Genomic DNA, 21,224 nt, shown 5'->3' on the forward strand with positions numbered 1-21,224 from the left:
GTATGAAGATACTGTAAACCATGAGAGTGAGCAGAAAGAAGCAAGAAAGATCACTATGGGAATGTACAATTTAGTTTTATCAAGCCTACAGGGGGAAAAAAAGGATCCTTTTCAAGAAATAAATGAGAGTCCTATAGTAGGAATACAATCCAGAATGGTTGAACTGGTTGAGACTGGGGTTTTGTTTTTGCTTTGCCTTTTGTGGGGGAGGAAGGGGAGAGGACAGCTTGGGCTCCTTCTGAGATCTCCCACAATGCAGTGAGTTCTTTCACTGGAACATATTCTAGCTTTCCCCTAGCAAAAGGTGGCACTCATGTCCTAGGGTTTCCTTTTCATATGGATTATTTATACCAAGAAAGCATCCTTGTGTTCCTATCAACTTTATGGTTTATCCATTCAATTCTTTCTAGAACCAATTTCATTACTATTGCCATTCTTTTGGAAAAAGACACAACCCTTTCACCAGTCTGATAAAGCAACTTTGATGTTAATGCACTAATGGTTGTAAGTAATTGGAGAAGTCAGCACACTAGGTAACAATATCTTGTGAAATCCCTCCCCTCTCAAGACCCCTGTTCCACTGTCTTCCTGAACAAAATCAAGTGTCCTTTCTTTGTTCTCTTGACTGGCTAAAAGGATGCAAGGTACAGTCTAGTCTTGTAAAAAAAATCTCTCCCTCCACGCCACCATCACTGAAACTAAGCAGGAAAAAGCCACACATTCCTATCCCCTTTGAATTCCTCCTGTCCTGCAAGAACCTTTGTCCATATTTTTAAATGCAGGAACAGTGTGTGACGTCAATGGAAGTCATCCTACAGGGCAGGCATTTCACTTCAGAAAAGAAGGAATTTTCAGATACAGGCCTGCAGGACATTGCTAGAAAAATCTGAATGCGATGAAATAGCCAATGGCAACTTCATCTCCTTAGAAATGACTTCCCACACCTCTTGCATCGAGCTTCAATTGTTCCAACCAAGTGTTCAGATGCTGAAAAATCCTAGAGTCCTTCAAAAAGCTTCTTAGTCCCTGCTGAAGGCCAGCTTTTTACTATCTGTATGCTACCCTTCAGCTCTCATTTGTCTAGGAGGTTAATTACCTTGGGGATTTGAACTTAACAATTTATGTCCTTCAGAAACTTTCAGAAAGCTAAGTTTTCAGTTGAGGCACCTCCCCCTAGTTAGCAGATGATGCTTCTATTTTAAAGGAATTCTCTACTGCTATGTTGATGCTGATTCTGTGGGTTTCTTACCAGATTTGGTACTAGAGCTGGATGAATTTTCACTAAAATATGAAATTCTCCAAAAACTTCACAAATTCATTTAGAAAAATGTGGCTTCACATTGACATATGACATGTTTCATTCAACCTGATCAAAAAAATTTTCAGTTTTGTTTTTTTTTCAGATAGCAAAACTGAGAAATTTCAGTTTAAAAACTAATTTTTTGTGTTTGTTTGTACACCAATCTGAAAAATCAATTATTCATTCAGGTCTTTTTTTTTGCTAACCGGGAGGACAAATAAATATATATATAGTGAAAGAAATTATATCACTTAACATACATTTATTCAGAGTCTTAATTTTTATATTTAATTATGTTAGAAAATGGTGAATGATGCATTTCTTATTTACCAGATTAATATTAATTTTTACCTGTGATTTATGTCAAGTTGCATTTAGATGGAAATTGGAATTAAATTATAATGTACAAAAGTAGCATTTTAAAACTGGGGTTATTTTGCTAGTTAAATAAAACTAACTTAGAAGTGCTGGATACATAATTAAAATAGTAAGTTTCACAAAACATGTTTTGTATTTATAACTAACTGATTTATTAAACAAAGGAAGTATCATCTGTAGTTAGTGAACTGAACTAACTGCTTCTGGTCACCATGTCCTTTAAGATTTTAGAACTAGTAGATCTCATCCCCGCATACCTGTTTTTATTCATAGATTGGAAGAGGAAAACAAGATTTCTGATCTTTTCAACTCCCAATCAGTTTCTCAAGTTTGAATGAACTAGTCATTGAACTGAACTAATTAAATAAACCAAAATGAAAAAAATATTCTCTGTGCAAAAGAGGCAACTGCTGTCAAAACTGGTATAGCACTTCAACAAACTCTAGTTCCAGGGGCTTAGACAGTGATTCCCATGAGTTCAGTGATTTGACTTCCTTTAAAATGACGGCAGCAAAAATGCTCGATTTTTTTTTATTTAATTTAAATCATTTTAGTAGATTGTAGTAAATTTAAGACTTAATATAGCTTGCCATAATTTGAATTAATTTTAAAATAGGTTTATGCTTAAAAATAAAAATGTATTTCTTATATTAAATAAATCTGTTTTTTAAATTATCCATTTTTAATCCACTTGGTCCACGAGATTTGTCATTGTTTCATTTCCTGCCTGTTCTCCCCCTCCACCTTCTTTGATTCAAACTCCATGCATTCAGCCAGAATAATATTGAGCAAGGAAACTGAGACACATATAAGATTCATATAAAATACTACCAATATCACCCTCATTCTCAACATTTGTATATTGTCAAGAAAGAATGTCTGCTTCACTCCTACACTATGGATGGTTCCTGTGGAAGCTGCGGCATTCCCTGTTTTTGAACCCCTAACCACTATGAAAAAGTATGGATATCCATAATTTTAAAAACTGATTAGAGAGTAAACACAACTTCATGATTTACTATTTTCACAGATGGTATTACCTCAAATAAATTTGTTAGTCTCTAAGGTGCCACAAGTCCTCCTTTTCTTTCTTGCTTGATCTTTCCCAAAACAATAATATCTTGACTGTGGTGTAGCATCCAGTAATGTCAACAATATTCCAGATGGGGTCTTACCAGTGCTTTATATAGTATCTTTACCTTTTATTTTGTATTCTCTCCATCAGTACAACATAATATCTTGTTGCCTTTTATTTGTATTACAGCTTCTGCTGTGCACTGCGCTGATTGCTGAATAAACATGTGACATTCCAATATTGTGCAAATGCAAAAATTAAATCCTTTGTCTTTATGTGGGATACATTTTGAGCTCCATCTGATTAAAACAGGATTTTTTTTTTATTTTAGTAGGCAGTCTTGGAATTTAACTTCCAAATATTGTCATATAGGACATTTTCTTCTACAATCCTCCTATGTAAACCAAAGTAATCCAGTTAAACATAATTCCCTTTTGTATCACTGATAAAATGGCCAGTGATACACCCACTTAATCTGATCCTTGGTCGGGCAGGTAACCTAAAGAAATCTATTCTAAGAGCTAGCAGCACTTCTTTATGGAATTCAGGGAGAAACTGTTGAACCTTTATACAAAATGGTAGCTAATAAATATAGTATCAAAAGTTCCATTCCTAACCTTCACCAAGTTGCCTTATAATCATGCAACTGAGAAACAGAACTATGAAGATTTGGTGGGGAGGGGATTTCAAGAACACCTTAATGACGTAGATGCCTAAACCTCACAGGATTTAGTCACTTTCATGCTTTTGAAAATGTTCCCCATGACAAGAATCAGGTTGCAACTAAAGAGAGGATAAAGTGGAACATAGTGCCAAGAATGAATCCTAAAGAATATACTGTCTCCAGTTATGGGTCTGTTTCAATATATGGCACCAGTCAGATTTGCTACAGGTGCATGAAGTAACATTCTTTCACTTTCCTTAATTATAGTTTCAAATGTATTAGACTGCTAATTGAAACAATCAACTAATCTCCCCTGGGCAGAATAATGTATACCAATAAAGACTAATTATCAGTTTTGTTAAAGGATTTTCTTTAACCAAAGAAATGAAATAGGCACCTCTCAAATGGATTTTCCCCCTCCAAATAAAATACCTTACAGAAAGACAAGATTAGCTGGAATTTAGATTTCTCTAAGTATCAATCCACTATTCTGGATGCAAGTCAAAGTCATAACAATGACTATTTCTCTCTGATGCAGCAGAATTAAGCTGAAAAGCTGCTCCTGAAATATCTGTTGAATTAACCAAAGTATCCTAATCCTTCCCCACCCTAAAATGAGAATTTCCGGAAACAAAATAAAACTAGAACAATTATTATAATTTGAAACTGAAGAAGCAACTCAACCATTGCATTGATTTTGTTATTGCAACACTGGCTAAGACCCTGATCCTGCAAAGATTAAGCACACGTTTAACTATACATGTTCAACAGCCCCATGGTCTACCACATAGACCATAAGCCACTATTACCACCACATAAAGACATATCTAAGTGTTTGCAGGATTGGGCCTAATTAAACATGTACAGAAGAATAGATGAGCACTGGGAAGGTCTGTCAGCACCATGGATTTATATAAGGAATACTATTACAAAACAATGTATTTTTGCCTTTCTCCTGCAATGGCACATTACTCTGCAGAGATGCATAATAACGTGCTAAAGCAAACAGTAACCAACAATCACAGAGGAAGGATAACACAGTGCTATAAAAGAAACTCGTGACTATGGATCAAACAGAAACAACTAACTAGTAGTTCTCTCAGGACTAAAATGAGCCAGTGATAGAATCAGATTCACAACTTGCTGATTTATCGATATGGAAAATGGATCTGGCAAAGTAGAGTTGGGCATTTATTTAGTCTTTTCCTGAGACTGCCAAACACCTCAAGAAAGACCTAAGCTCCCTCAATAGAGTCAAATAATTTAGATTAATACGTTTTATAGGATCTCTTCCAAAGAAGGGAGGGGGGGAGAGAAAAAAAAAGCATTTCTAGATGGTGAAAATACTGATGGACAAAAAAAAGAGGAAAGGGGATGACTGCTTTAGGTGGATCACAGTATTCTAAATTAGTCACAGCCCAGTGTTGATCTGGAGAGCACCCTTATTTGTGGGGTTGAAAATAAATGTCTGCAAAAGAAAAAAAAAAGAACATCTGTTTGCTCAATCTTCCAGCCCAAGTGAAGCCATGAAAAGAGAGGTGTAAAGCAGGGATCGGCAACCTTTAGCACGTGGCCCATTAGGGAAAGCCGCTGGTGGGCCGGTACGGTTTGTTTACCTGCAGCAGCCACACGTTCAGCCAATCAGAGCTCCCACTGTCCACGGTTCTCCATTCCAGGCCAATGGGGGCTGCGAGAAGCGGTGGCCAGCACATCCCTCGGCACACACTGCTTCCAGCAACACCCATTGGCCTGGAACGGCGAACCACAGCCAGTGGGAGCTGCGATCAGCTGAACCTGCGGCTGCTGCAGGTAAACAAACCATCCTGGACCGCCAGCGTGCCAGAGGTTGACAAACCCTGGTCTAGAGAGTCAAAAATTAGGGAGATACCACGGTGGTCTCTTGGGAACAGCTTCCATGAGGGCTTGAATAATCATATAACAACACCTTTCCCCAAGTTGCCTTGTAAATAGGTGATTGAGAGCCCACAAAGGAGTGAGAAACACTGGAATGTAACAAAAAACAGCTGCAAGTGATAGAATGCATGATACAGTCTGATATTTTAATTCAGGAAAGCTCCTTCTCAGCCCTTTTGGGGGAGAAAACCCTTCTCTTGGTGGAGGGGTAATGCATTGGGTGAAACCTCTGGCGGTAAGAGAATCCATCCTAACTGCTCAAGCTGTGCACTACTTTTCAAAATACGAACATCCGGAGAGGATGGAGGAAGAGAAACCAGTTTCCCCAGGGAAAACAATTCCTTGCAAAAGCTCTCGCATGGATTAGAAAAGGAAACACATTCTCCATGGAGGGGGAGACAGTCTGGAGGGCATGTGGTTAATTCAGCTAAATATGCCAGCAGAGTAAAATTTCAGTCAAAAAAATGAAAGGGGGAGGGTGGAGGTGGAAAACTGCCTTCATTCCACTGGATTACATAGATACACTGAGCCCTGGTCCACACCATGAGTTTAAGTCTAATTTAGCAGCGTTTGATTGATTTAACCCTGCACCCATCCACACAACGAAGCCATTTTTGTTGACTTACTGGACTCTTAAAATAGATTTCTGTACTCATCCCCGATGACGGGATTACCGCTGAAGTCGACAGTGCTGGGTCGAATTTGGGTTACTGTGGATGCAATTCAACGGTATTGGCCGCCGGGAGCTATCCCACAGTGCTCCATTGTGACCGCTCTGGACAGCACTCTCAATTCGGATGCACTGGCCACATAGACAGGAAAAGCCCCGCAAACTTTTGAATTTCATTTCCTGTTTGGCCAGTGTGGCGAGCTCATCAGCAGAGCTGACCATGCAGAGCTCATCAGCAGAGGTGACCATAGAGTTTCAGAATCGCAAAAGAGCCCCAGCATGGACCGAACTGGAGGTACTGAATCTGATGGCTGTATGGGGAGACGAATCCGTGCTATCAAAACTCCGTTCCAAAAGACGAAATGCCAAAATATTTGAAAAAATCTCCAAGGGCATGAAGGACAGAGGCTATCCCAGGGCCTGCAGCAGTGCCACGTGAAACTTAAGGAGCTTTGGCAAGCCTACCAAAAAACCCAAGAGGCAAACGCCCACTCGGGGTCAGAGCCCCAGACATGCCGCTTCTATGATGAGCTGCATGCAATTCTAGGGGGTGCCCCTACCACTGCCCCACTCCTGCAAGGCTGGGGGGGGGAAGAGTCTCACGCAACAGGGATGAGGATTTTGGGGATGAGGAAGAGATGAGGAAAGGGAGGTTGAAAATAGCGCACACCAGGCAAGTGGAGAAACTGTTCTCCTCGACAGCCAGGAACTGTTTATTACTCTGGAGCCAATACCCTCCCAACCCGGGCTCCTGGACCTTGAAGGAGGAGAAGACAGCTCTGGTGAGTGTACTTTTGTAAATATAATACACTGTTTAAAAGCAAGCGTGTTTAATGATTACTTTGCTCTGAAGACTTGGGATACATTCACGGCCAGTACAGCTACTGGAAAAGTCTGTTAACGTGTCTGGGGATGGGGCGGAAATCCTCCAGGGACATCTCAATGAAGCTGTCCCGGAGGTACTCCCAAAGCCTTTGCAAAAGGTTTCTGGGGAGGGCAGCCTTATTGCATCCTCAATGGTAGGACACTTTACCACGGCAGGCCAGTAGCACGCAGTCTGGAATCATTGAATAAGAAAGCATGGCAGCGTGTTGTCCCGGTGTTTGCTGGCATTCAAGCAACATCTGTTCTTTATCTTTCTGTGTTATCCTCAGGAGAGTGATATCATTCATGGTCATCTGCTTGAAATAGGGGAATTTTAGTAAGGAGACATCAGAGGTGGCTGTTCTTGCTGGGCTGTTTGCCTGTGGCTGAAAAGAAATCATCCCCGCTGTTAGCCACGCAGTGGGGGGAGGGGTGAAGCGATCATCCCAGAGAATTGGGTGTGTGTGGGGGTTTAGCTGGGTTTGTGCTGTACGTTAACCTGAAAACATCAGCCCCTCCTTTTAAATGGCCAATGTGTCTTTTTCAACTTTAATCTCTCTTCTTTTCCCTCCCGCAGCTGCAAATGTTTCAATGCTGCAACTAGCATCTCCATCCCAGAGGCTAGCGCAGATAAGGCGGCGAAAAAAACGCACTCGCAATGAAACGTTCTGAGCTCATGCAGTCCTCCCACATTGAAAGAGCCCTGCAGAATGCGTGGAGGCAAACAATGTCAAAGTCCAGGAAAGCAGAAAATGAACACGAGGACAGGGGGGATGTGTGAGAGGATAGACGGCTGGAGCAACAGGAGAGGTGGCAGCAGCGTGATGAAAGGAGGCAGGATGCAATGCTGAGGCTACTGGAGGATCAAACTGATATGCTCCGGCGTATGGTTGAGGTGTAGGAAAGGCACAGATCACTACTGCAGCCCCTGTGTAACCAACACCCCTCTTCCCCAAGTTCCATAGCCTCCTCACCCAGACGCCCAACAACGTAGGGGGTGGGGGCGGCGAGGTGCTCCAGGCACCCAGCCACTCCACCTCAGAAGACTGCCCATGCAACAGAAGGCTGGCATTCAATAAGTTTTGAAGTGCAGTGTGGCCTTGTCCTCCCCTCCTCCACTCATCCACCACCCCACCTGGTGCTTCCCTCCTTCCCCACCCCTCCCGGGCTACCTTGGCAGTTATCCCCCATCTGTGTGATGAATAAATAAAGAATACATGAATTTGAAACAACAATGACTTTATTGCCTCTGCAAGCAGTGATCGAAAGGGGGAGGGGAGGGCGGTTGGCTTACAGGGAAGTAGAGTGAACCAAGGGGGCAGGTTTTCATCAAGGAGAAACAAACAGAACTGTCATACCGTAGCCTGGTCAGCCATGAAACTGGTTTTCAAAGCTTCTCTGATGCGCAGCGTGCCCTCCTGTGCTCTTCTAACCGCCCTGGTGTCTGGCTACAAGTAATCAGCGGCCAGGCAATTCGCCTCAACTTCCCACCCTGCCATAAATGTCTCCCCCTTATTCTCACAGATATTGCTGAGCACACTGCAAACAGTAATAACTATGGGAATATTGGTTTCGCTGAGGTCTAATTGAGTCGGTAAACTGCGCCAGCACGCTTTTAAACGTCCAAATGCACATTCTACCACCATTCTGCACTTGCTCAGCCTGTAGTTGAACAGCTCCTGACTACTGTCCAGGCTGCCTGTGTACGGCTTCATGAGCCATGGCATAAAGGGCTAGGCTGGGTCCGCAAGCATAACTACAGGCATTTCAACATCCCCAACGTTTTTTTCTGGTCTGGAAAGTAAGTCCCTTCCTGCAGCTTTTCAAACAGACCAGAGTTCCTGAAGATGCGAGCGTCATGTACCTTTCCTGGCCATCCTACGCTGATGTCGGTGAAACATCCCTTGTGATCCACCAGTGCTTGCAGCACCATTGAAAAGTACCCCTTGCGGTTTATGTACTGGCTGCCTTGGTGGTCCGGTCCCAAGACAAGGATATGCGTTCCGTCTATCACCCTACCACAGTTAGGGAATCCCATTGCAGCAAAGCCATCCACTATGACCTGCACATTTCCCAGAGTCACTACCCTTGATAGCAGCAGCTCAGTGATTACTTTGGCTACTTGGATCACAGCAGCCCCCACAGTGGATTTGCCCACTCCAAATTGATTCCCGATTGACCAGTAGCAGTCTGGCATTCCAAGCTTCCACAGGGCTATCGCCACTCGCTTGTGAGCTGCGAGGGCCGCTCTCATCTTCGTGTTCTTGCGCTTCAGGGCAGGGGAAAGCAAGTCACAAAGTTCCATGAAAGTGCCCTTACGCATGCGAAAGTTTCGCAGCCGCTGGGAATCGTCCCAGACCTGCAACACTATGCGGTCCCACCAGTCTGTGCTTGTTTCCCGATCCCAGAATCGGAGTTCCACGCATGAGCCTGCCCCATTGCCACCAGGATGGCCAAATTGCCGGGACCCGTGCTTTGAGACAAGTCTGTGTCCATGTCCTCATCACTCTCATCACCGCGCTGCCATCGCCTCCTCGCCTGCTTTTGCAGGTTCTGGTTCTGCATATACTGCATGATAATGCATGAGATGTTTACAATGCTCATAACTGCCGCGGTGATCTGAACAGGCTCCATGCTTGCCGTGGTATGGTGTCTGCAGGAGAGCAGAGTTGCATTGGAAACGGTGGTTGGATGACCAGTTTTGCACCTACTGCACCGTCTGCTGCCAAGACACAACAGCTGAGCGGGCTGCACGCTTGCCGTGGTATGGTGAGACAAGAGCAGCTGAGCAGAGTTGCAGCAGAAGCGGCCGTGCGAGACCACCAGGAGAGCAGACTGCCAGCGGAAGCGGTGGATGATGACGGTCATATCGAGGACCTGCGAGGTAGATGCATAGCATCAGGAGAGCAGAGTGGTAGTGGAAGCAGTGGATGACGACGACGACGGTTAGCAGTCCTACTGCACCGTGTGCTGAAAGCAATATGGCGCTCGCACGGAAAAAAGGCGCAAAACGATTGTCTGCCTTTGCTTTCATGCAGGGAGGGACAACTGACGACACATACCCAAAACCACCCACAACAATGTTTTTGCCCCATCAGGCATTGGGAGCTTAACCCAGAATTCCAATGGGCGGCGGAGACTACGGGACCTGTTGGATAGCTACCCACAGTGCAACACTCCGAAAGTCGACGCTAGCCTCGGTACTGTGAACACACTCTGCCGACTTAATGTGCTTAGTGCATTAGTGTGGGGACACACACAATAGACTGTATAAAATCGCTTTCTAAAAAATCAACTTCTATAAATTTGACCTAATTTCATAGTATAGACATACCCTGAGAGTTATGACTCCTGTTACTCTGGTTCATCCAAATATGGAAGAAAGGGCAATTACCTATTCTTTTTGCTACAAGTAGCCACTCACCATTACCACCACAGCAGTCTCTACCTTTTCATTAGGTTTGCTCCCTCCTGGGAAAAGTGATGTGAAGTACAGAGGGACAGATACAATTAGATTGGCACCAGCATAGATTTACAGTTTAATTCTTGACTAAGACGCCAAAATAAGTCTTTTCCACTGAAACAAAATTCTTATTGACCGTTTGACATACTCACTCCCTTTAAGCCAAGGGAAGCTATTGATCTGAGTGTTCCAGTCTCTCTCGTGTCCCACGGCAGCAAGCTGTCTTGTTTGCAGATAACTGCTATTTTTTGGAAAGCACAGCAACAAGTGGGATACATTTCAAGTAAATCCTGTTCTACTTTTTAAACTCATTTTTGGTAAATTTGAAATTCAGTGTTTGAAAACAAAGGTAATGAACAAAGAATACTTTTAACTATTCATACACTGTACTGGGACTCTAAACTAACAATAATTCCCCATGAAAGACACATACACATTATTAGCAACTCAATGAAGTAATCTACTAGATGTACAACATCAGCCAAAAAAGCAAACATTAAGATGCATAAAGAATGAGCTGCAGAATTACACTGAAAATATTATAATAATCAGTACACCCTCACTGTTTTGAGTTCTGCACACAATCAGAAAAGTGAGGGTGATCTGGGTTGGGTGACAAGAATGGTAAGGGTCATGAAAAAACTTCCCTATGAAAGAGATTAAAAAGATCTCTTCCTTCTCTAAGGGTATGTCTACACTACGGAATAAGGTCAAATTTATAGAAGTCGTTTTTTTAGGAATCGGTTTTATATATTCGAGTGTGTGTCCCCACAGAAAATGCTCTTAGTGCATTAACTTGGCGGAGTGCTTCCACAATACTGAGGCAAGCGTCGACTTCCGGAGCGTTGCACTGTGGGTAGCTATCCCGCAGTTCCCGCAGTCTCCGCTGCCCATTGGAATTCTGGGTTGAGATCCCAATGCCTGATGAGTATAAAACATTGTCGCGGGTGGTTCTGAGTACATATCGTCAGGCCCCCGTTCCCTCCCTCCCTCCCTCCGTGAAAGCAAGGGCAGACAATCGTTTCGCGCCTTTTTTCCTGAGTTACCTGTGCAGATGCCATACCACAGCAAGCATGGAGCCCGCTCAGGTAACCGTCACCGTATGTCTCCTGGGTGCTGGCAGACGTGGTACGGCATTGCTACACGGTAGCAGCAACCCATTGCCTTCTGGCAGCAGATGGTGCAATATGACTGGTAACCGTCATCGTCATGTCCGAGGTGCTCCTGGCCACGTCGGCCAGGAGTGCCTGGGCAGACATGGGCACAGGGACTAAATTTGGAGTGACTTGACCAGGTCATTCTCTTTAGTCCTGCAGTCAGTCCTATTGAACCATCTTATGGTCAGCAGGAAGGCGATACGAATTGCTAGCAGTCCTATTGCATCATCTTCTGCCAGGCAGCCATGAGATGTGGATGGCATGCAGTCCTTCTACACCGTCTGCTGTCAGCCAAAGATGTAAAAGATAGATGGAGTGGATCAAAACAAGAAAAAGACCAGATTTGTTTTGTACACATTTGCTTCCCCCCCTCCCCCGTCTAGGGCACTCATTCCTCTAAGTCACACTGCAGTCACTCACAGAGAAGATGCAGCGAGGTAAATCTAGCCATGTATCAATCAGAGGCCAGGCTAACCTCCTTGTTCCAATAAGAACAATTACTTAGGTGCACCATTTCTTATTGGAACCCTCCGTGAAGTCCTGCCTGAAATACTCCTTGATGTAAAGCCACCCCCTTTGTTGATTTTAGCTCCCTGAAGCCAACCCTGTAAGCCATGTCGTCAGTCTCCCCTCCCTCCGTCAGAGCAACGGCAGACAATCGTTCCGCACCTTTTTTCTCTGTGGACGCCATACCAAGGCAAGCATGGAGGCCGCTCAGCTCACTTTGGCAATTAGGAGCACATTAAACACCACACGCATTATCCAGCAGTATATGCAGCACCAGAACCTGGCAAAGCGATACCGGGCGAGGAGGCAACGTCAGCGCGGTCACGTGAGTGATCAGGACATGGACACAGATTTCTCTGAAAGCATGGACCCTGCCAATGCATGCATCATGGTGCTAACGGGGCAGGTTCATGCTGTGGAAGGCCGATTCTGGGCTCGGGAAACAAGCACAGACTGGTGGGACCGCATAGTGTTGCAGGTCTGGGACGATTCCCAGTGGCTGCGAAACTTTCGCATGCGTAAGGGCACTTTCATGGAACTTTGTGACTTCCTTTCCCCTGCCCTGAAGCACATGAATACCAAGATGAGAGCAGCCCTCACAGTTGAGAAGCGAGTGGCGATAGCCCTGTGGAAGCTTGCAATGCCAGACAGCTACCGGTCAGTTGGGAATCAATTTGGAGTGGGCAAATCTGCTGTGGGGGCTGCTGTGATGCAAGTAGCCCACGCAATCAAAGATCTGCTGATATCAAGGGTAGTGACCCTGAGAAATGTTCAGGTCATAGTGGATGGCTTTGCTGCAATGGGATTCCCTAACTGTGGTGGGGCCACAGACGGAACCCATATCCCTATCTTGGCACCGGAGCACCAAGCCGCCGAGTACATAAACCGCAAGGGGTACTTTTCAATAGGGCTGCAAGCTCTGGTGGATCACAAGGGACGTTTCACCAACATCAACATGGGATGGCCGGGAAAGGCACATGACGCTCGCATCTTCAGGAACTCTGGTCTGTTTCAAAAGCTGCAGGAAGGGACTTTATTCCCAGACCAGAAAATAACTGTTGGGGATGTTGAAATGCCTATAGTTAGCCTTGGGGACCAGCCTACCCCTCAATGCCATGGCTCATGAAGCCGTACACAGGCAGCCTGGACAGTAGTCAGGAGCTGTTCAACTACAGGCTGAGCAAGTGCAGAATGGTGGTAGAATGTGCATTTGGACGTTTAAAGGCGCGCTGGCGCAGTTTACTGACTCGCTTAGACCACAGCAAAACCAATATTCCCACTATTATTACTGCTTGCTGTGTGCTCCACAATATCTGTGAGAGTAAGGGGGAGACGTTTATGGCGGGGTGGGAGGTTGAGGCAAATCGCCTGGCTGCTGCTTACGCACAGCCAGACACCAGGGTGGTTAGAAGAGCACAGGAGGGCGCGGTACGCATCAGAGAAGCTTTGAAAACCAGTTTCATGACTTGCCAGGCTACGGTGTGAAAGTTCTGTTTGTTTCTCCTTGATGAAACCCCCCACCCCTTGGTTCACTCTACTTCCCTGCAAGCTAACCACCCTCTCCTCCTCCCTTTAATCATTGCTTGCAGAGGCAATAAAGTCATCGTTGCTTCACATTCATGCATTCTTTATTCACACATTCATCACACAAATAGGGGGATGACTACCAAGGTAGCCCAGGAGGGGTGGTGGAAGAGGGAAGGAAAATGCCACACAGCACTTTAAAAGTTTACAACTTTAAAATTTATTGAATGCCAGCCTTCTGTTTTTTGGGCAATCCTCTGTGGCGGAGTGGCTGGTTGGGCAGTGGCCCCCACACCGCATTCTTGGGCATCTGGGTGTGGAGGCTATGGAATTTGTGGAGGAGGGCGGTTGGTTACACAGGGGCTGTAGTGGCAGTCTGTGCTCCAGCTGCCTTTGCTGCAGCTCAACCATACATTGGAGCATACTGGTTTTGTCCTCCAGCAGCCTCAGCATTGAATCCTGCCTCCTCTCATCACGCTGCCGCCACATTTGAGCTTCAGCCCTCTCTTCAGCCCGCCACCTCTCCTCCCGGTCATTTTGTGCTTTCCTCCTCTCTGACATTATTTGCCTCCACGCATTCGTCTGTGCTCTGTCAGTGTGGGAGGACAGCATGAGCTCAGAGAACATTTCATCACGAGTGCGTTTTTTTTTCTTTCTAATCTTCACTAGCCTCTGGGAAGGAGAAGATCCTGTGATCATTGAAACACATGCAGCTGGTGGAGAAAAAAAAGGGACAGCGGTATTTAAAAAGACACATTTTATAAAACAGCGGCTAAACTCTTTCAGGATAAACCTTGCTGTTAACATTACATACATAGCACATGTGCTTTCGTTACAAGGTCGCATTTTGCCTCCCCCACCGCGTGGCTACCCCCTCAACCCTCCCCCCTCCCCGTGGCTAACAGTGGGGAACATTTCTCAGGAACGGGCTCCTCTGAATGTCCCCTGAAGAAAAGCACCCTTTTTCAACCAGGAGACCATGAATGATCTCACTCTTCTGAGGATAACACAGAGAGATAAAGAACGGATGTTGTTTGAACGCCAGCAAACATACACTGCAATGCTTTGTTGTACAATGATTCCCGAGTACGTGTTACTGGCCTGGAGTGGTACAGTGTCCTACCATGGAGGACACAATAAGGCTGCCCTCCCCAGAAACCTTTTGCAAAGGCTTTGGGAGTACATCCAGGAGAGCCGCGAATGCCAGGGCAAATTAATCCTTTCACATGCTTGCTTTTAAACCATGTATAGTATTTTAAAAGGTATACTCACTGGAGGTCCCTTCTCCGCCTGCGGGGTCTAGGAGGCAGCCTTGGGTGGGTTCGGGGGGTACTGGCTCCAGGTCCAGGGTGAGAAACAGTTCCTGGCTGTCGGGAAAACCGGTTTCTCCGCTTGCTTGCTGTGAGCTATCTACAACCTCATCATGATCATCTTCTTCTTCATCCCCAAAATCTGCTTCCGTGTTGCCTCCATCTCCATTGAAGGAGTCAAACAACACGGCTGGGGTAGTGGTGGCTGAACCCCCTAAATGGCATGCAGCTCATCATAGAAGCGGCATGTTTGGGGCTCTGACCCAGAGCGGCCGTTCGCCCCTCTGGTTTTCTGGTAGGCTTGCCTCAGCTCCTTAAGTTTCATGCGGCACTGCTTCGGATCCCTGTTATGGCCTTTGTCCTTCATGCCCTGGGAGATTTTGACAAAGGTTTTGGCATTTCGAAAACTGGAACGGGGTTCTGATAGCACGGATTCCTCTCCCCATACAGCGATCAGATCCCGTACCTCCCGTTCAGTCCATGCTTGAGCTCTTTTGCGATTCTGGGACTCCATCATGGTCACCTCTGCTGATGAGCTCTGCATGGTCACCTGCAGCTTGCCACGCTGGCCAAACAAGAAATGAGATTCAAACGTTTGCAGTTCTTTTCCTGTCTACCTGGCCAGTGCATCTGAGTTGAGAGTGCTGTCCAGAGCGGTCACAATGGGATTGCTCCCGGAGGCCAATACCATCGAATTGTGTCCACAGTACCCCAAATTCAACCCGGCAAGGCCGATTTAAGCGCTAATCCACTTGTCAGGGGTGGAGTACGGAAATCGATTTTAAGAGCCCTTTAAGTTGAAATAAAGGGCTTCATCGTGTGGACGGGTGCAGGTTTACATCGATTTAATGCTGCTAAATTCGACCTAAAGTCCTACTGTAGACCAGGGCTTAAGGATAGTCTTAAGAAGGAACATGGTAAAGGTATTCAAAATAATGAATAGTACAGGGAAAAATAGGTCAGGTACTTCATTTACAATGGGCAGTCAATGAAACTGAAAGGCAGCAAATTTAAAACTGACAAAAGGAAGTATGTGACCACACAAACAATTAGTGTAGAACTGCTACAAGATATCACTGAAGCCAAGAATTTGGCAGAATATAAAAGGGGATTGGATAATTATGAGAATAATGAAAGCAACCAGAGTTACTTCAGTAAAAGTTAAAGATAAAATGTTTAGAAGAGTTATGTAAAGCCTCATGCTTCAGGGCATAAGCCAACCTCTAATTATTGGGAGTTAGGAAGAATCATAGAATATCAGGGTTGGAAGGGACCTCAGGAGGTCATCTAGTCCAACCCCCTGCTCAAAGCAGGGCCAATCCCCAATTAAATCATCCCAGCCAGGGCTTTGTCAAGCCTGACCTTAAAAACCTCTAAGGAAGCAGATTCGACCACCACCTTAGGTAATGCATTCCAGTGCTTCACCGTCCTCCTAGTGAAAGTCTTTCCTAATATCCAACCTAAACCTCCCCCACTGCAACTTGAGACCATTACTCCTCGTTCTGTCATCTGCTACCACTGAGAACAGTCTAGATCCTCTTTGGAACCCCTTTCAGGTAGTTGAAAGCAACTATCAAATCCCCCCTCATTCTTCTCTTCCTCAGACTAAACAATCCCAGTTCCTTCAGCCCCTCCTCATAAGTCATGCGTTCCAGACCCCTAATCATTTTTGTTGCCCTTCGCTGGACTCTCTCCAATTTTTCCACATCCTTCTTGCAGTGTGGGGCCCAAAACTGGACACAGTACTCCAGATGAGGCCTCACCATTGTCAAGTAGAGGGGAACGATCACGTCCCTCGATCTGCTGGCAATGCCCCTACGTATACATCCCAAAATGCCATTGGCCTTCTTGGTAACAAGGGCAAACTGCTGACTCATATCCAGCTTCTCGTCCACTGTCACCCCTAGGTCCTTTTCTGCAGAACTGCTGCCGAGCCATCCGGTCCCTAGTCTGTAGCGGTGCATGGGATTCTTCCGTCCTAAGTGCAGGACTCTGCACTTGTCCTTGTTGAACCTCATCAGATGTCTTTTGGCCCAATCCTCTAATTTGTCTAGGGCCCTCTGTATCCTATCCCTACCCTCCAGTGTACCTACTTCTGCTCCCAGTTTAGTGTCATCTGCAAATTTGCTGAGGGTGCAATCCACGCCATCTTCCAGATCATTTATGAAGATATTGAACAAAACCGGCCCAAGGACCGACCCTTGGGGCAGTCCACTTGATACCGCCTGCCAACTAGACATGGAGCCATTGATCACTACCCGCTGAGCCCGATGATCTCGCCAGCTTTCTATCCGCCTTATAGTCCATTCATCCAGCCCATACTTTAACTTGCTGACAAGAATACTGTGGGAGACCGTGTCAAAAGCTTTGCTAAACTCAAGGAACAACACGTCCACTGCTTTCCCCTCATCCACAGAGCCAGTTATCTCGTCATAGAAGGCAATTAGATTAGTCAGGCATGACTTGCCCTTGGTGAATCCATGCTGACTGTTCCTGATCACTTTCCTCTCCTCTAAGTGCTTCAGAATTGATTCCTTGAGGACCTGCTCCATGATTTTTCCAGGAACTGAGGTAAGGCTGACTGGCCTGTAGCTCCCAGGATCCTCCTTCTTCCCTTTTTTAAAGATGGGCACTACATTAGCCTTTTTCCAGTCGTCCGGGACTTCCCCCGATCACCATGAGTTTTCAAAGATAATGGCCAATGCCTCTGCAATCACATCCGCCAACTCCTTTAGCACTCTCGGATGCAGCGCATCCGGCCCCATGGACTTGTGCACATCCAGCTTTTCTAAATAGTCCCGAACTACTTCTTTCGTCACAGAGGGCTGGTCACCTACTTCCCATGCTGTGCTGCCCAGTGCAGCAGTCTGGGAGCTGACCTTGTTCGTGAAGACAGAGGCAAAAAAAGCATTGAGTACATTAGCTTTTTCTGCATCCTCTGTCACTAGGTTGCCTCCCTCATTCAGTAAGGGGCCCACACTTTCCTTGACTTTCTTCTTGTTGCTAACATACCTGAAGAAACCCTTCTTGTTACTCTTAACATCTCTTGCTAGCTGCAACTCCAAGTGAGATTTGGCCTTCCTGATTTCACTCCTGTATGCCTGAGGAATATTTTTATACTCTTCCCTGGTCACTTGTCCAATCTTCCACTTCTTGTAAGCTTCTTTTTTGTGTTTAAGATCAGCAAGGATTTAAGCCAAGCTGGTCGCCTGCCATATTTACTATTCTTTCTACACATCGGGATGGTTTGTCCCTGTAATCTCAATCAGGATTCTTTAAAATACAGCCATCTCTCCTGGACTCCTTTCCCCCTCACGTTATTGTCCCAGGGGATCCTGCCCATCAGTTCCCTGAGGGAGTCCAAGTCTGCTTTTCTGAAGTCCAGGGTCCGTATTCTGCTGCTCTCCTTTCTTCCTTGTGTCAGGATCCTGAACTTGACCATCTCATGGTGACGGCCTCCCAGGTTCCCATTCACTTTTGCTTCCCCTACTAATTCTTCCCGGTTTGTGAGCAGCAGGTCAAGAAGAGCTCTGCCCCTAGTTCGTTCCTCTCGCACTTGCACCAGGAAATTGTCCCCTACGCTTTCCAAAAACTTCCAGGATTTTCTGTGCACCGCTGTATTGCTCTCCCAGCATATATCAGGGTGACTGAAGTCTCCCATGAGAACCAGGGCCTGCGATCTAGTAACTTCTATGAGTTGCCGGAAGAAAACCTCGTCCACCTCATCCCCCTGGTCCGGTGGTCTATAGCAGACTCCCACCATGACATCACCCTTGTTGCTCACACTTCTAAACTTAATCCGGAGACACTCAGGTTTTTCTGCAGTTTCATACTGGAGCTCTGAGCAGTCACACTGCTCTCTTACATACAGTGCAACTCCCCCACCTTTTCTGCCCTGCCTGTCCTTCCTGAACAGTTTATATCCATCCATGACAGTATCCATTCATGTGAGTTATCCCACCAAGTCTCTGTTATTCCAATCACATCATAATTCCTTGACTTCACATCATAATTCCTTGCGCTAAAGGCAGCTTATTCTATAACTGTCTATAATAGGGCTTTTTGCACCTTCCTCTGAAGCAGCTGTTCCTGGTCTCTGTTAGAGATGAACCTTTAGTCTGATTCAAGACATCAATTCTTATGTTCCCATAGAAGGATCATGGCATTTCCTAGCAAGAGCTAATAATTTGATTTTACAAGTTAATTATGTACACTGATGAAAACAAGGGAAAAAACTGTTGTTCATGTATTTTAAAGTGCATCTGAAATAAGAGCAGCTTTACTTCAACATTGATCTATTAACAGTCATGAACAATTTCATCACCCGTTTAGCTTTTTGTCACATGCTTGTCCATTTCAACTTCTCAAATCCATTTTCTTCTCAGTGCTACGTAGGTAGAGAATTCTGTTTCTCATATTGAGATAATGGTTATTTTATTGCCAACAAAGACATATTTCCCATTATAAAGGAGATAATCAGGTCTGGTTAATTCTTGGATTATTAATATTTTCGAGTATGAGAGGTGAAAAATAGTAGCTTGTCACATCTATGTAACTAAAGCCTCCAATTCTACAGCCTTGAGTAAACAAACTCAGTTTGCTTATTAGCCAACCGTTTTCTAGTTCATAAGATTATGAACATTTTGTAGGCTGTCTTTTAACCTAATATAATAAAATAGTCCTCTGAACTTTCAGAGTTGCTAATAAATTCAGAATAAGCAGGGTGATAAATATGGACCTTCCTAAGCTTTTGTTTTTATCATTTCAGCCTAGAGGCAACTGAAACTATGCTTAGTGTTTTCTACACATTTACATTAAAATGGAAGCAGACTGTAAAAGGCTGAGAGATGATTAATTTTATAAATGTCTGTTAACTCCTTGATCTTTCTAGGTTTTGGTTGATTTAAAGGAATTTATTGCTATCCAAAATACATGAACCTTTAGCCCTGAAACAAGACAAAGGAATTATCCTCCACAATTTTTAAACGGTTTGATCAGCAAAAATAGGTGTTACTGAACCTGGCAATTCATTTACAATTATTCATTTAACTGACAGTAATTAAGTTTCTTGTATCAAAATCCCAACATACTGTAGCAATTCAGTACTGCATGGAATTAAATAGCTGAAATATAGCAAATCAAAGATGAAATACTTTGGCAGAGCTATTTGTGGAAATGTATTTATTACAAACACTGTTATATTTTAGTCAGTGCTATCAGCCTGACTCTCACTGCAATTTACCAGATTTAACTAAACATACATGTAAATACATTATAGCAACGCAGAGAGGATTTTTTCTCTTCAGTTTGCATGTAAGTTGACCATGTATGAGGCATATGTTTGTGAATAGGACCCTAGGACTCAAGAAATAATAATTTCTGATAACACAATTCCCTCCCACTCTTGGTTCTTATCTTCAGCTGCGTAGCTCCATTAAAATTTGTTTGACTGCTATTCTACTTATTAATTCCTGTCATCTTTATTGACTATACAAGAATCATAATATAGAATGTATTTCTCCTGTATTCAGTTCCATACACCATACAATACAGTATCTATTCTCTACAGGAGTTGATATCTTATATTTTACTGCCTCATTTATCTTATGTCACCTTGCAAAGTGACAAATCAAATTAGCCATTTAATACCAACATGCTCAGGATGGAAAGAAAATCTCCATCCTGAAGAACTTACATTGTAAGCGATGCACACGCAAGAGACAAAATGTACTGGGCCTCCACAAGGAAACTCTGCTTCTTGCACTCACAACTTTCACCCTCGGGGTCAACTACCCCATAGTTCCAGAGGAACCTGACTGATGAGAAACCATCTCTTTGGAACAATGCCTTGGCGGGTGGCTTTGAAGATAAGAATACTAACTTAGAATTCAACTCAGTATTCTGTTGGAGTGAGTAGAGAACAGGAGTGATGTGGTCTCAGTAACTTATATTGCTAAGGACCTGACCACCATCATTTGGAGTCAGCTTAAATTCTCTTGGTTTTTGTTGTTAAAGAAAAGAAAAAGGAAAGAAAAAGAAAAAAAACTATTGTTTTTATTGCTCTGTTTACTACATGTATGGTCAAACTCACTACTTTCCTGGGGTTTAGCTTTATTAACCAAGTAGTATACAGAGGCCTGCCTAAACCTTTTCCTTAGACTGGATCATTCCTAGAATTCTGTAGGACTTCTGTCCCAGACTCTAGATCCCCCAGGATCATTCCTTCCACTCTTCCATCCAGGGTAGAATTAACAAGCTGCCCCTGCCACAGTGATGCAAGGGAATAAATTAACTTCCAGGAGTGCACCAACACCTATTAACACATTGGACCAAAAGAAAAACCTTGCCCACTCTGTTACTTACCCTCTTCCCTGGATTGTGGCTCTCAGGCTGCCAAA

The 21,224-nt window shown here is 44.5% G+C and overlaps 1 protein-coding gene across 6 annotated transcripts in view; it reads right to left on the reverse strand.

The window, feature by feature from the left end:
* Positions 1-21,224, reverse strand: part of DOCK4 (dedicator of cytokinesis 4) — a 414,714-nt gene that overhangs the window by 352,866 nt on the left and 40,624 nt on the right. The gene's annotated exons all lie outside the window — the stretch shown is intronic.

This window comes from Caretta caretta, chromosome 1, assembly GCF_965140235.1.
Source record: "Caretta caretta isolate rCarCar2 chromosome 1, rCarCar1.hap1, whole genome shotgun sequence".
In the NCBI taxonomy this organism is placed as follows: domain Eukaryota; kingdom Metazoa; phylum Chordata; order Testudines; family Cheloniidae; genus Caretta; species Caretta caretta.